At 40.9% G+C, this 13,977-nt stretch overlaps 1 long non-coding RNA gene across 2 annotated transcripts; it reads right to left on the bottom strand.

Annotated features, from left to right (window-relative positions):
- Positions 1 to 3,833: 3,833 nt before the first annotated feature.
- LOC144294032 (uncharacterized) lies at positions 3,834 to 10,913 on the bottom strand. 2 transcript variants are annotated; one of them, XR_013361428.1, is made up of 5 exons: positions 10,015 to 10,913; positions 9,696 to 9,870; positions 6,425 to 6,605; positions 6,243 to 6,314; positions 3,834 to 4,224 (listed from the first exon to the last, which is right to left on the bottom strand). It is a non-coding gene; the product is annotated as an uncharacterized LOC144294032 (long non-coding RNA). The 2 variants fall into 2 exon arrangements; XR_013361429.1 differs by lacking the exons at positions 9,696 to 9,870; positions 10,015 to 10,913 and adding an exon at positions 7,362 to 7,519.
- Between the last annotated feature and the right edge of the window lie 3,064 nt (positions 10,914 to 13,977).

Here is a 13,977-nt window from a genome sequence, read left to right as displayed (position 1 = left end):
TTAGACACATGGCCTCACTGGATTGCAAGCAAGTCTAGGAAATATGCCAGGATCTAACTCAGTCGCCATATGTACACAATTATTATGCACCATTCCAGAGCTGCTTGGCTATGTGACCTTAGTCACTGACAAGGGTGCCCCTGGTGACAGCTTCATTCCTGGGGCCATAGAGACCTAGATATGAAAAGAGAAGACCTGAGTGAGTCATGATGAGTCATGACCCAGCACTTTTTGAATGTATGCTTGGCAGTGCTGCTCCCATGATCCAAGAAGTCCTCACATGTATCTTGGCCGCATTGGCCAGTTTCCTGAAAGCCACTGAGGGGACAGTGATGAACCCAAACATGAACGGGGTAATGCATCCCGGGTTGATCTCCACCCCTGGGAGATAGGACAGGGCAGGATACCAGCGGAAACAGAGCTCTCTTTGCAACCCTATCAGACTGTTCTGTGACTCGGTCATTTCCTATAGCCTCTCTGGAGGCATGCTGCAAAATCTGAGCAGCTGCTGTGGGAAAGCTGTGACAGCCTGAGAACACATTCCTCGATTGCTTCCTCCCTTTCCTGCCTCACTTCCTTGACTTTTACTTCCCAGAGGTTGCTTATCTTCCCAATAGAGTGTTAGCATGTAAGCTTTACCTCTGGCATCATTTTTGAGGAAAAATGTGCTGGGACACCATGGAAGAAGGGAAGGCTGGATTACGGAAGGAATCTTTATATCCAAGGCCCACAGAAAGCATCTTACTCAAAGGAGGAACTTCCTTTTTCTTTTTTTTTTCATTTTATTTTTTAAAGATTTTATTTATTTATTCATGTGAGGGACACAGAGAGAGGCAGAGACATAGGCATAGGGAGAAGCAGGCTCCTCGTGGGGCACCTGATACAGGACTTGATCCCAGGACCCCAGGATCATGCCTTGAGCCAAAGGCAGATGCTCAACCACTGAGCCACCCAGGTGCCCTTCTTTTTCTTTTTTTAAATTGGAGTATAGTTAACACACACATTACATTAGTTTTCAGGTATGTAACATAGTGATTCCAGAAGTCTATATGTTATGCTGTGCTCACTGCAAATGTAGCTACTCTCTGTTACCATACAGCACTATCACGGTACCATTGGCTATATATATTCCCTATGCTGTGCCATTCATCCCCATGACTTGTTCATTCCGTAACTGGAAACCTATTCCTCCCCCTCCCCTTCACTCATTTTGCCCATCCCCTCCACCCCTACCCTCTGGCAACCACTAGTTTATTCTATTTATGGGTCTATTTCTGCTTTTTGTTTGTTTTTTAGATTCCACATATAAATAAAATCACGTGGCATTGGCATTTGTCTTTCTCTTTCTGACTTATCTCACTTAGCATAAGACCCCCTGGGTTTATTCATGTTGCTGCAAATGGGAAGATCTCATTCTTTTTTATGGCTGAGTAATATTCCATTGCATATATATATTCCACATCTTCTTTATCCATTCATCAGTGGACACTTAGGTTGCTTCCTTATCTTAGCTATTGTAAATAATGCTGCAGTAAACAAAGGAGTGCTTTCTTTTTTTGAATTAGTGTTTTTGTTTTCTTTGGGTAAATACTCAGTAGTGAAATTACTGGGTCATATGGTATTTCTATATTTAATTTTTTGAGTAATTTCCATACTGGTTTCCACAGTGGCTGCACCAATTTACATTCCCACCCACAGTGCATGAGGATTCCTTTTTCTCCACATCTTTGACAATAGTTGTTTCTTGTGTTTTTGATTCTACCCATCCCAACTGGTGTGAGGTGGTATCTCATTGTGGTTTTAATTTGCATGTCCTTGATGATGAACGATGTTGAGCATGTTTTCAGATGCCTGTTGGCTGTCTGGATGTGTTCCTTGGAGAAATGACTGTTCAAGTCATTTTTTAATTGGATTATTTGTTGTGTATTTTTTAAAGATTTTATTTATTAATTCATGAGAGACACAGAGAAAGAGGCAGAGACATAGGCAGAGGGAGAAGCAGACTCTCTGCAAGGAGCCTGATGCGGGACTCCATCCCGGACCTTGGGATTACACCCAGTGCTGAAGGCAGACGCTCAACTGTTGAACCACTCGGGCGTCCTGGATTATTTGGGTTTTTTGTTTTGAGTTGTATAAGTTATTTATATATTTTGGACATTAACCCCTTATCAGATATATCATTTGCAAATATCTTCTCCTATTCAGTAGGTTACCTTTTGTTTTGTTTCCCTCACTGGGTAAAAACTTCTTATTTGATGAATTTCCAATAGTTCATTTTTGCTTTTGTTTCCCTTGTGTCAGGAGACATCTAGAAAAATGTTGCTATAGTTTTTGTTTTAAGGCCTATAAAAACAACATTTATTGCCTTATTAGTGACTAAATGAAGAGACTTTTTTAAAGTGAAAAGTCTCTCTAGAAGAGGATGAGCAAAATACAAATTTCCAGGCTGATCCTTCAGCTTTCCTAAGTCATATGGTCATTAGATTACATTAGATTAGATTAGGCTCATGGTTCAAAAGTAGCATGTATCCAGGGTGAGGGAGGACAGCATCATTCAGAAAGTCCCCACTCCCATAGATCTCAGTGTCAAAGGGTATGTCAAGAGCTGGATGGATCTGGTTAAGAGCCATCCATAGCAGGTAGCTGTCCCAGTGTTCTATAGTACCCTGTTCTCTGGGAGCTAACTCCTCCAGCTTCTAGGTGATGGCTCCTTGGCAGACAGATCTAAGTCTGGTTTAAAGTGTTCTGGACTCTAGGTATCCAAGAGGTTGCTACCTATTTTATCTTCTAAGAGTTTTATGGTTTCAGATCTCATGATTAGGTCTTTAATCCATTTTGAGGGTTTTTGTGTATGGTGTAAGAAAGTGGTCCAGTTTTCTCAGCAGTATTTATTTAAGAGATTGTCTTTTCCTCATGGTATGTTCTTGCTTCCTTTGCTGTAGATTAGTTGATCATGTAATTGTGGGTTTATTTCTGGGGTTTCTATCCTGTTCCATTGATCTGTGCATCTATTTTTTTATGCCTATACCATACTGTTTTGATAGCTACAGCTTTATAATATATCTTTATTTTAAAAAGTTTTTTTAAATTTTTTATTTATTTTTTAAAGATTTTTATTTATTTGTTCATGAGAGACACACACACACAGAGGGGGGTGGGCAGAGACATAGACAGAGGGAGAAGCAGGCTCCATGCAGGAAGCCCGATGTGGGACTCAATCTGGAGACTCCAGGATCACGCCCTCAGCCAAAGGCAGATGCTCAACCACTGAGCCACCCAGGCATCCCTAAAGTATATCTTTAAATCTAGGATTGTGCTTTGTTCTTCCTTCTCAAAACTGCTTTGGCTATTTGAGGTCTTTTGTGGTTCTATACAAATTTTAGGATTATTTGTTCTAGTTCTGTGAAAAAATGCAATGGTATTTTTCATAGGGATTGCATTGAATCTGTAGATTGCTTTGAGTAGTATGGACAATTTAAAAATATTAATTATTTTAATTCATGAGCATGTATATATTTCCTTTTGTTTGCACCATCTTCAATTTTTTCATCAATGTTTCATATTTCAAAGAACTTTAGATGCATTCCCTGTAAGATGAGAAATAAGGCAAAGATACCTGATAACACCACTACTATTCAACACAATACTACTGGCTCTAGTCAATGCAAAGAGGCATTTAAAAAACTGTAAGAGGTAAAAGGATAATAATATAAGATAAAATTGTCAGTATTTGCAAATGATATGCTCAGCTATATAGAAAACCCAACAGAATCAACAAGTAAACTATTAAAATATATGACTTTAGCAAGGTCTCTAGAAAAAAGATAATCATACAAGATTCAATAGTGTTTATTCCTTATACCAGCAATAACAACCACAAGGTATAATAGAAGACATGATGCCCATCACAAGTACAAAAATTATAAAGTATCTAGGAAATAAAGTACCAAAGAGGTACTTAAAACCTCTTTGGAGAAAATTTTAAAAGTTTAAAACAGGAAATAGAAAATGATTCAAACAAACGAAGAGACAGTGCACAGTACTGAACTGGATGATTTAATATTGTAATGACGCGGGCAGCCCCGGTGGCTCAGCGGTTTAGCGCCGCCTTCAGCCCAGGGCCTGATCCTGGAGTCCCGGGATGGAGTCCCGCGTCGGGCTCCCTGCGTGGAGCCTGCTTCTCCCTCTGTCTGTCTCTGCTTCTCTCTCTCTTTCTCTCTGTCTCTAATAAATAAATAAAATATTAAAAAAATATTGTAATGACGCCAATTTCCTCCCAGTCTAGGTATCTAATGCAATCCAAGAAATATTTCAGTTAGATTTTTCAGGATCTCTACCATCTTCCTCTAAGATGTCTATGTCCATGAATATTTAGATTCATTTGGAAATAAAGAAGAGCCAAGAAGGAAGACTCACTTTCCCAGAAATCAACACATATTATAAAGCCATAGTAACAAAAGCAATATGGTAATTGTGGGTGAATAGACTAGCCCAATGGGACAGAATAGAGAACTTGGAAATAAACCTTTGTATATAAAAGAACTTGATAGATGATAAAGTTGGCACCACACCAACTATAAGTGAACTATAGATGGACTAAGTTCCTATGGAAAGATAAAACCATCAAGCTAAAAGAAGAAAACGTAGAAGAGTATTTTTGTGATGAGGGTGGGGTTGAAAAATTTCTTAAGCAAGACCACACCAACCACAAGGTAAAATAGTTAATGGATTATCTTACATTTAGATTAAGAATTTATTTTAAATAGGTGATGAAGATTAAGGTGTGCACTTGTACTGATAAACACTGAGTATTGTACGGAAGTGTTGAATCAGTATATTGTACACCCGAAACTAACATAGCACTATATTAACTAACTGGAATTTAGATGAAAACATTAAAAAAAGAATTTATTTTAAATAATATACAATAGGCAAAGTTGACAATTGTGACACAGAACACAGGAAGGTTTTTACATCATTTACAAGTGACATAAATAATACCTAGATTATAAAGTAAATCCAATAGAAAAATGCACAAGTGGTCTTTGTACAGAATATCTAAATGACTAGCATTGCTCAATTTTATTAGGTAACAAAGATATCCAAGATAAAATGAAATACCATTTTACAGCCACAAGATTGGCAAACATTAGGTTAGAGAGTCAGACAATACTAAATGCAGATCTCTGGAGAGCAGTATGCCAGTACTTAGGGACCTTGCATATATCCCACGACACATCCAGCCTGTTTCTGGGTAAATAAATATGCCAGAGAAACATGCTCACAGCCCACGAATGGACAGGTCTATGGGTGTTCATTTCATCCTTCACATGGTTGTGGGGCAGTTGGAAGTACCCAGGCTTTTATTAACAGAGGAATGGAACATGTACTATGGAATAGATACAACCTTTGGAATATTTTCCAGCAGTTAGGTGCTATGAGCTAGATATGCATGTGCATCATGCATAGATCTTAAAGTCAGAGAGTTCACTGAAAGAAGCAGATTAAGATCTATGGCATGATATGGCTTTCGTGTTATTTTTACAAGTATACCAACAAGATAAGTACTTATCTGTTAAAGTGGGTATCTACAAAGAGGAAGAGTATAGGGGTGGGAACTGAATGGGAGAAAAGGAAAGAGGACTGGGGTGTCTGAGTGGCTCAGTTGGTTAAGTGACTGACTCTTAATATCATCTCAGGTCACCATCAGGGTCATTAGAGTGAGCCCTGTATTGGGCTCTGTGCTGTGCATGGAGACTCTTAAAATTCTCTCTCCCTCTGTCTTTTTTTTTTTTTTTTTAATTTTTATTTATTTATGATAGTCACGCAGAGAGAGAGAGAGAGAGAGGCAGAGACACAGGCAGAGGGAGAAGCAGGCTCCATGCACCGGGAGCCCGACGTGGGATTCGATCCCGCGTCTCCAGGATCGCGCCCTGGGCCAAAGGCAGGCACCAAACCGCTGCGCCACCCAGGAATCCCTCCCTCTGTCTTTCTCTCTCTCTCTCTACCCTTTCCCCCCACTCATTCTCTCTCTGTAAAAATCAAATCAAATTAAATTAAAAAACCAGAAGAGTGATGACGGGAGATGCTGTAGGTAGTACTGAGGAGTATAATTAATTTGTACCTGCTTTCTAAAAATAAATTTTAAAAATTCTAGCTATCTTGTGTATATGTGTGTGTCTAGAGTATGCCCTGCATTATTCTAGGGCTCAACACACACTTTCAATGAATTGTTCACGTACCTATTGCTCTGCAAGTCTGTGAGGATCTCAAGAGCAGCACCCATGCTTTTTTCTCCATTGTTCTTTTGGTATCTGGCACAGAGAAGAGAATAAATCGTTTTGTTGAATGAAAGCTCAGAACATTCTCGAAACCAACATTCCTCAAAAGCTCAGAAATGTAGAAGAACCAAAGAGTGTGATACCTAGAAACAAGACTCTTCTAATGCTACTGCATATTTATTTTCAAGGCTCAAGACTGAAAAACAAGTAGTTGTTTTTGTCCTTGGCTCCTTGCCCTCTCCTCTTGATTCCCAGAGTTCTCTGGTTGTCCTCTCTCTCTGGGTCGGAAAGTCCGCTGACAATGGAATTAATGTGTAATCCTTCCTGGTTGGATAAATGAGAGGGTAGGAGGTTGTTATCAGGGCAATTATTCAACAACAGCAGGCCAGTAAAATATGCAGCTCTCTGCTGCAGGCCCTCCTGTGGCTCCACAATGCCTTCCAGATAAAGTCTCTACCTGGCATTCCTTCCAGATCTGCTCAGGGATCCAGCCCCTTGCTCTTGCCACACTAAGTAACAGTGCAACCACAGTCACTCCTTTCATTTTTAAAATTTCAGTAAGGGGGCACCTGGGTGGCTCAGTGGTTGAGCATCTGCCTTCAGCTCAGGTCATCATCTCAGGGTCCTGGGATCGAGTTCAGTATCAGGCTCCCGGCAAGGAGCCTGCTTCTCCCTCTCCCTGTGTCTCTGCCTCTCTCTGTGTGTCTCTCATGAGTAAATAAATAACATCTTTAAAATAAATTTCAATAATAAATTATTTTAAACAAAATAGTTAAAATTAAAACAAAGTAAGGAAGGTATTTAAAATGCTTTCTTGTGCCTGCCTATCTCCTGAGGTGGCAGTTTGTTGCAGACACCAGGTCCACCGTCCTTGGGTCTGCTTCTGCCTACTGGGCTGTAAGTAACAACTCCCCTCATCTCCCTTTCCCCAACTCAGCTGTTTGGCAAAGAACCACTTACTGGCCTGAGCAGGTCAGAAAGCACTCTCAGCATTAACCCCTGTGCTGGGAGTTTCCACTCTGTCCCTCCAGATCTACTATTTTCCCTTCTCTACCCTACTTCACACCCTGGCAGGCTGACCTCTTGGGAAAGCACCCCAGGCTTTGTTGCCCTCTGCTTCTGATTGGGTTGGAGTAGTAAAGAGACAAATGAGAGGATTATTCTGTGTCAATGTGAGACCTGTTCTCTCCCAGGACCTGAAATGATATAACCCTTGGCTAAATCCAGTTCTCTCCTGGAAGGCCAACCCATCTCTTTGTAACTTTTTATCTCCAAAGTCTCATTGTCCTTTCCTGCAAAGAAAGGTTTGGTTGAAGGCCAGCCTGGTTCCCCTAAATGTTCTCAGGAAATAGGAGAGGAAAGCTCAGTGCAAAGTCTACAAAATAGCCCTGTTTTGTCTGCTGGGATCAACTTTGGTAAATAAGCAAGTGCCCTAGGAAATGCGACTCCCCTTGGCGCTCTCCCCTCTCAGGACTACTTGCCTGTCATTTATACATACATAGGAAGACCACTCAAAGAAGTGTTCCCTAAAGAACACATACTCCAAGGAGATGGGTGCTTTCCACTTGGACATAGGAGAGTCTGGGTATCTATCAGTTGCCACTCTCCCCAGCATTCCAGACTGTTGATTCACCTTCACCAGTACTTGCAATTCCTTCAATTTGCTTCCCTGTCCCTCCTCTTTGCCTATGTCCTTGCTGTACGTAAACCATCTTTCCCACCTTCCTTTGGCCAACTTCTGCTTTTCCCAGAGGCGAGGTCTGCCTCCTATAGGCAGTCTTTCTAAACCTAAGTTAAGTCTAAGCTAAATCCTCTATTATAGCACCTTCTAGAACTGTGTCATAATGACCCGTTTATCACTTTCGCTGAGATATGAGAAAGTAAAAATTAGCTTAGACTTTCAAAATCTGCCTGACCGACCATTCATCAGGCTGGAATAAAAGACACAGGAAAAATCAGTTCCAAAGTTAATAAGTATTTCTCTCCAGGACACTGTAGCTATAAAGTGTCTCAAGAACTCCCTTCTTGCAGTGAGTACTGCTTTCTTATTCATGGAGAAACTTTTTTTCTAAAATCACAAACTCTCAGAAACTGATCTGTTTGGAATTATGTTGGTAAGAACGAGACATGCCATGCAAAAAATAAACAAAAATTAAGCAGAGCCAAAGAGGTGTTAGCTATCACTACACTGGTCTTCACACTGCAATATATAAATGTACAAATCAACAAACACATTGTCTACTTATAGTCACACAATGCGATATGTCAATCATAATAAAAAAATGTTTAAAAAAGGAAAAATTCCCTTCTTGCCTGGAGGGGTCAGTCATTAACATTGAGAAGCAGCCCCTATTTACAATTCTGGTGCAGAGCTTCGGATCAGAGATTTCAGGACACAACATTCCACAGCTATTGTAATTTTTTTGTTTCCACGGAAACGGGTCCTTTGGTCCTTTTCATAGTCCAGGACTTATTATGATACCTTTATGCACAGTCTTGCTTTCCTTTGACTTTTCAAAATCCTGCTTTATTGACATTCACCTTAACTCCTCCCTTCCTCCCAATTCTGTCATTCTTTCTTTTCCTTCATTTGGTGGGACACCCTGTGGGTCCTCCGGTGTGCAGTTCCTCTGCAGTAGGTCAATGAACCTGACTTTGTCACCCTAGGTTTGTTCTTGGTGGTTTCAGGCTGATTGAATTAAGACTGCAGTTCATCACAGCTCCTAATAAAAGCAATGTCTGTGAAATGGGTGAATGAGTAAGCGAGTGACCCATTCCCCTAGTGAGACTAGGGTGAGGCAGGAAGTGTGCCTGAGGCCCTAGCCAGCTCAGATAGTTTGGGTCAAGATCTTGGAATCAGAGCTGTGTCTGAATCCCAGCTTGCCATTATACTAAAGCATGTGATCAAAATAAGTTTCTTACTTCTATGACCTTCAGTTTCCTCATCTCCAAAGTGACGATGATGTTTTATTGAGTATAATCATCTCTCTCTTACAAGGTTGTAGTTGTCAAAAGAGACTGTCCAGGAATTGGAAATGAACAAAAGAGATGACTAGATGTCCTTTCAGGGGAGTGCTGGACATTGTATAGAGGAGCTTCTGAGACACCTGATTCCATAGGGGTGTGCGCATTTGACCTGCAGTTGCCTAGGTGCTCTCTCTCTCTCTTTTAAACAACTCTATAAGAGTAGAAATGAAGCTGAGAAAACCAATGGTAACATTCCCTGTTCATTGTAATACAAACAATTCCTGTTCATAGGAATGCCAGGTAATTTTGCCTGGTGGAGAATATAAATCTTTATAATTCCATTTCTTATTTGAACCACTTTTAGCATCTTACTGGTTTCCTATTAATTGAGTTGAATAAAAATTTTGACATATTTATTTCACATTTGCACCTGAGTCATGATTTTACCTAAAAATTATAATTTAGCCCTGGGTGGCTTAGTTGGTTAGGCTGTCCACTCCTGATTTCGGCTCAGGTCTTGATCTCAGGGGCCCAGGATCAGGCTCTGCACTCAGCAGGAAGTCTGCTTCAGGACTCTCCCTCTCTTCCCCTCCCTCCACGTGTGCGTGTGCTTTTCTTCCCTCTAATAAATAAATAAATAAATAAATAAATAAATAAATAAATCTTTTAAAAAAATTATAATTTTTTATAATGAAGAGCAGTAATAGATGTAAAATGCTTACTCTGTTAGAGACCCTTGAGAAATAGTTATGTCACCATAACATACCATACTTCCTTGGTAGACTGAGGTAGTAGACAGAATGTGCCAGCAGATCATCAAGGACCTAGGGGTCAATGCAGAACCGAGACTTGTAGACGACGCCAGGAAAGTATTGAGGAAGGAGTAATTCTCTTGGGACACTTCTGGCTGAATGGATAAGCTTTCCTGTTTATTTTAGATGTCTCTTGGTTTCAAGCACAGAACCCCACCTGGTGGCAGAGGGAGGGGCAGGGGAGCTTATATAACAAAGCATGGGTTCAACAGCCAGGCTTTAGGAAAAGCAGATGTGTACAGAGATCTGAGGACATCTTTATGCAAAGAAGTCTTCCCTCCAACTCTCAACTCTGTGTTTGTTGGCTTGATTCCCTATTCCTGAACATTGACCTTGCCCACACAGCCAGGGACATGGCTGGCAAAGCTCCTAAGCCTCTCTGCCCAAGGCTTGTAGCAGGAGAGAAGGACAGTATTTTCTCAATCATAGTTCCAAAGTGTTCCAGGAATGACTCTAAGTAGCCTAGTTTAGAAAGCTGCCCATTTCAGAGCGTTCAGGTGTGGCCGTGTAAGAAAAAGGATTTGTCTTATGAAGCACACAGCTGGAGTTGGGGAGGGGGCAGCTATGGGAGGAAGAGGGACACTGATAATCTGAGAAGTCAGAATGTTCCTTCGACCTCCTCTCAGGATTGGCTTGGAAACTGTTTCCTACACGGAACTGGTCAGACCGCATTGCAGGGGGGATCTTGGTGAGGGTTGGGTAGGGAGCAGGAACATCAGGGTAGAGCTGACACACAGTGCTGAGAGCTGTACCGTGACTTTGCACAGAATATGTTGTATAAAGATCTGCAGAGTGAGTTAGATAAGCCATGGGCTCATCCAGATGTGTTCATGATCCTATATATGCTAGCTAGCCTGTGAGATGGCCTCCTTACAAATCTCCATGAGCCTTTGCAGAAGTCACTGGTGAGGTGTGGTAGCCTTCACTGCCCACTCAGTTTCAGATAAGGAAACTGAGGCCCAGAGAGGTCATACAGCTCTGAAGTAGCAGAAACAAATTAAAGGCAATGGAATGGACTTTGGGTTTTATAAACATATATTATGATATAACTTGGACATGACTCTGTTCGTAATTTTCTTCCTTTCTCTGGAGTACTAACTGATCTGAGCAGAATAACCATGCCACAGTGAGGTATACGGAAAGACAGTGGGGCTGACCCTTGCAGCAATCCAAGGAAATGAGCACTCACTCACTGGGTACAGGAAAAAAGCCTTGAATACAGCAAACTGGTGTGATTAAGGAAGGGGGAAATAGGGACGCCAGGGTGGCTCAGCAGTTAAGTGCCTTCCTTCAGCCCAGGGCGTGATCCTGGAATCCCTGGAAAGAGTCCCACATCAGGCTCCCTGCGTGATGCCTGCTTCTCTCTCTGCCTGTGTCTCTGCCTCTCTCTCTGTGTCTCTCATGAATAAATAAATAAAATCTTTAAAGAAAAAAGGAAGGGGGACATGAAGGCTGAAATATCTGATATCTCTCCTACAGAGATGATCCTTGAGCAACAGCTGAGGCCACAGACCCAGAAATTTGAATGAAAAGAAGTAGTCGTGGAAGAGGCCTCTTGTGAACTTTTCAGCATTGGCTTATGGTGAAGAAATCATTTTTTGTTTGTTTTTTAACATTTTATTTATCTATTTGAAAGAGAGAGACACAGAGAGAACGATCAGGGTTGGGGACAGGAGAAGCAGACTCCTGTCTGAGCAGGGAGCCTGATGGAGGGCTCGATCCCAGGACTGTGGGATCATGACCGAGCGGAAGGCAGATGCTTAACCGACTGAACCATCCAGGCATCCCTATGATGAGGGAATCAAATGACCCTTTTAAAAAGCCCTGTCTTCAGGACTGGTTCTGTGACAGCAGTAAAATTCCTTTGAATCAGTTTAGAAAATTCCATTATAAAACAGAATGCTCCAGTTCTCATTTCCCCAGGTGTGGGCATGCCTGGAAATTGGGAAGCGATAAGAATAGTGATCCTGTTCCTGAGATCTGGGCATAGCTGAGCAGCTGTATTTTCTGAACCCTCAAGCAAGACATATGAATGACAAATGATTTTTTAAATTATTTTTTGATATATCTTTTTGAAAAAAATCTAGGGAAGGAATAGATAATCACATTTATTGACATAAAGAAAGAAGTCTGAGCCATGTCATAAGCATTGATATAGCGGAACCTAAGTGGGGAGAAGGGCTGGCAAGACAGGGAAGACTGATACTTTCACCAGGTGTCATGCCTCAGGTGGCTGCTGCAGCCCTGGGGTAGCCTGTCTCTGAAGTTAAAATTATGCCACCATCCAGAGAGCAGAGGGGAGACAGTTGATCAAGCCTGTAAGTCCTAGAGCAGTGGTAACAGCAGAATGGGACCAAGGGAAAACTAAAAATTAGGCTCTCTCTAGGAGATTATCACCCACATCTGGGTGGGAAATTTGAAAATTTGCCCCTCATTTTCCCTCTTTTGTGCATCTTCTTCAATCTTGTATTTTCTTATGAATGCAAATTAACTAAATAGATGGTAAAGACCCATTTATACTAAAGTATAAATGACTACTCAAAGCCATTGGGTACACTCATTTGGAAAATTAAATGTATTTATCCAAAAGAGTTGGAAAAGAACTGACATAGTTGGAAACTCTCCATTAATGGTGCGAATCTACCATAACTAAAGAGGGAGAAAAAAACTCAATAAGGATAGAAAAATCAATAGACACGGTTCAATAAAGTACAATCAAAGGACGAGATTGGATAAGGAGGGAGAGGAATTCCCAATATGAACTGAAATGCTTGGGAGCCAAATGGAAAGAACAGCTATAAAACAGGAAATTCAAATTATTGCAGGACTATATTTGGTATTTACTGATCAAAATTCTTGAAAAATATCAAATAAAAGGGACAAATAAGGAGATCGGACTTTGCTTATGGATTTTGCAGGTGATAGAATTAAGTAGCTCAATTACTGCAGTTCCAAATTAATATAGTTGTGAAATTCCCGTCCAAAGAGTCAATAAATCCAATGCTTGTGTCTGCTCAGATTCTGTTTAACACTTCTTTCTTGTTAGCAAGACATCAACAGACAGCACTCTGGGACATTTTGTGAATAGTTTTCACTTGACAGGGTATAGCACCAGTGGTGAGATATGCTGATGGTGAGGACATTCCTCTTTTCTTCCTTTTCATTAGCTGAGAATTGTAACTTTCTTTTCGCTACAATCTGCTGGGGAGCATTTGATTTCTCTCTGCTCTCCCATGCAAGGTAACAGTGGCATGAATTGTGGGTTATTTTACTTGGAGTGTCTCTTAACCTCTAAGTATGAGCCATTCTCTGCCTCTAAATATAAGCCAACCTATGCTATGATGATCTGAAGGATTTTTAAAAAATATAATTTCCATGAGCCTTATAATAGCACCATGTGGTGGGTACTGTCATCCACATTTTTCAGATGAAAACACTGAGGTTCCGAGAGAGACTTGCCCCCGTGACAAGGAAGAGGCAAAGCCAAATGCCCACCCAAGCCCACCGGACCCCAAATGCCACGGTGTCACAGCTTTCCCAACTCCCATGCCAAAATGCTTGTTTGATGAAATGTATTGTAAGCAGGCTATTCGAGATCGAGTAAAACCAAAAATTCTTCTGTCTGACATCTGCCAATTCACTAAATCTTCTCTGTCTCCTTAAAAATGAATGATGTTCATAAATGTTCATAAGGAGACTATTAGCACTTAAATACTGTCTATTGACACTGTAATAGTCATACTTTTAGGGCTCTGCCATGCACATAAATCGGACATGCTTTTATAGCCAGAAATAATTTACCGTGTAATACCTGCTAGTAAATTCAAGCATATGATGATCCTAAATGTGTCTTGTCAGGAAGTAAACCATTCATCTGTGAGAGGGGCATGATATGGATAAATACAGCACCCACCTTT

The sequence above is a fragment of the Canis aureus genome, chromosome 22, assembly GCF_053574225.1.
Source record: "Canis aureus isolate CA01 chromosome 22, VMU_Caureus_v.1.0, whole genome shotgun sequence".
Classification (NCBI taxonomy): Eukaryota; Metazoa; Chordata; class Mammalia; order Carnivora; family Canidae; genus Canis; species Canis aureus.
Note: the sequence above shows the minus strand (reverse complement) of the source record. Positions and strands in the feature narration are given on the sequence as shown.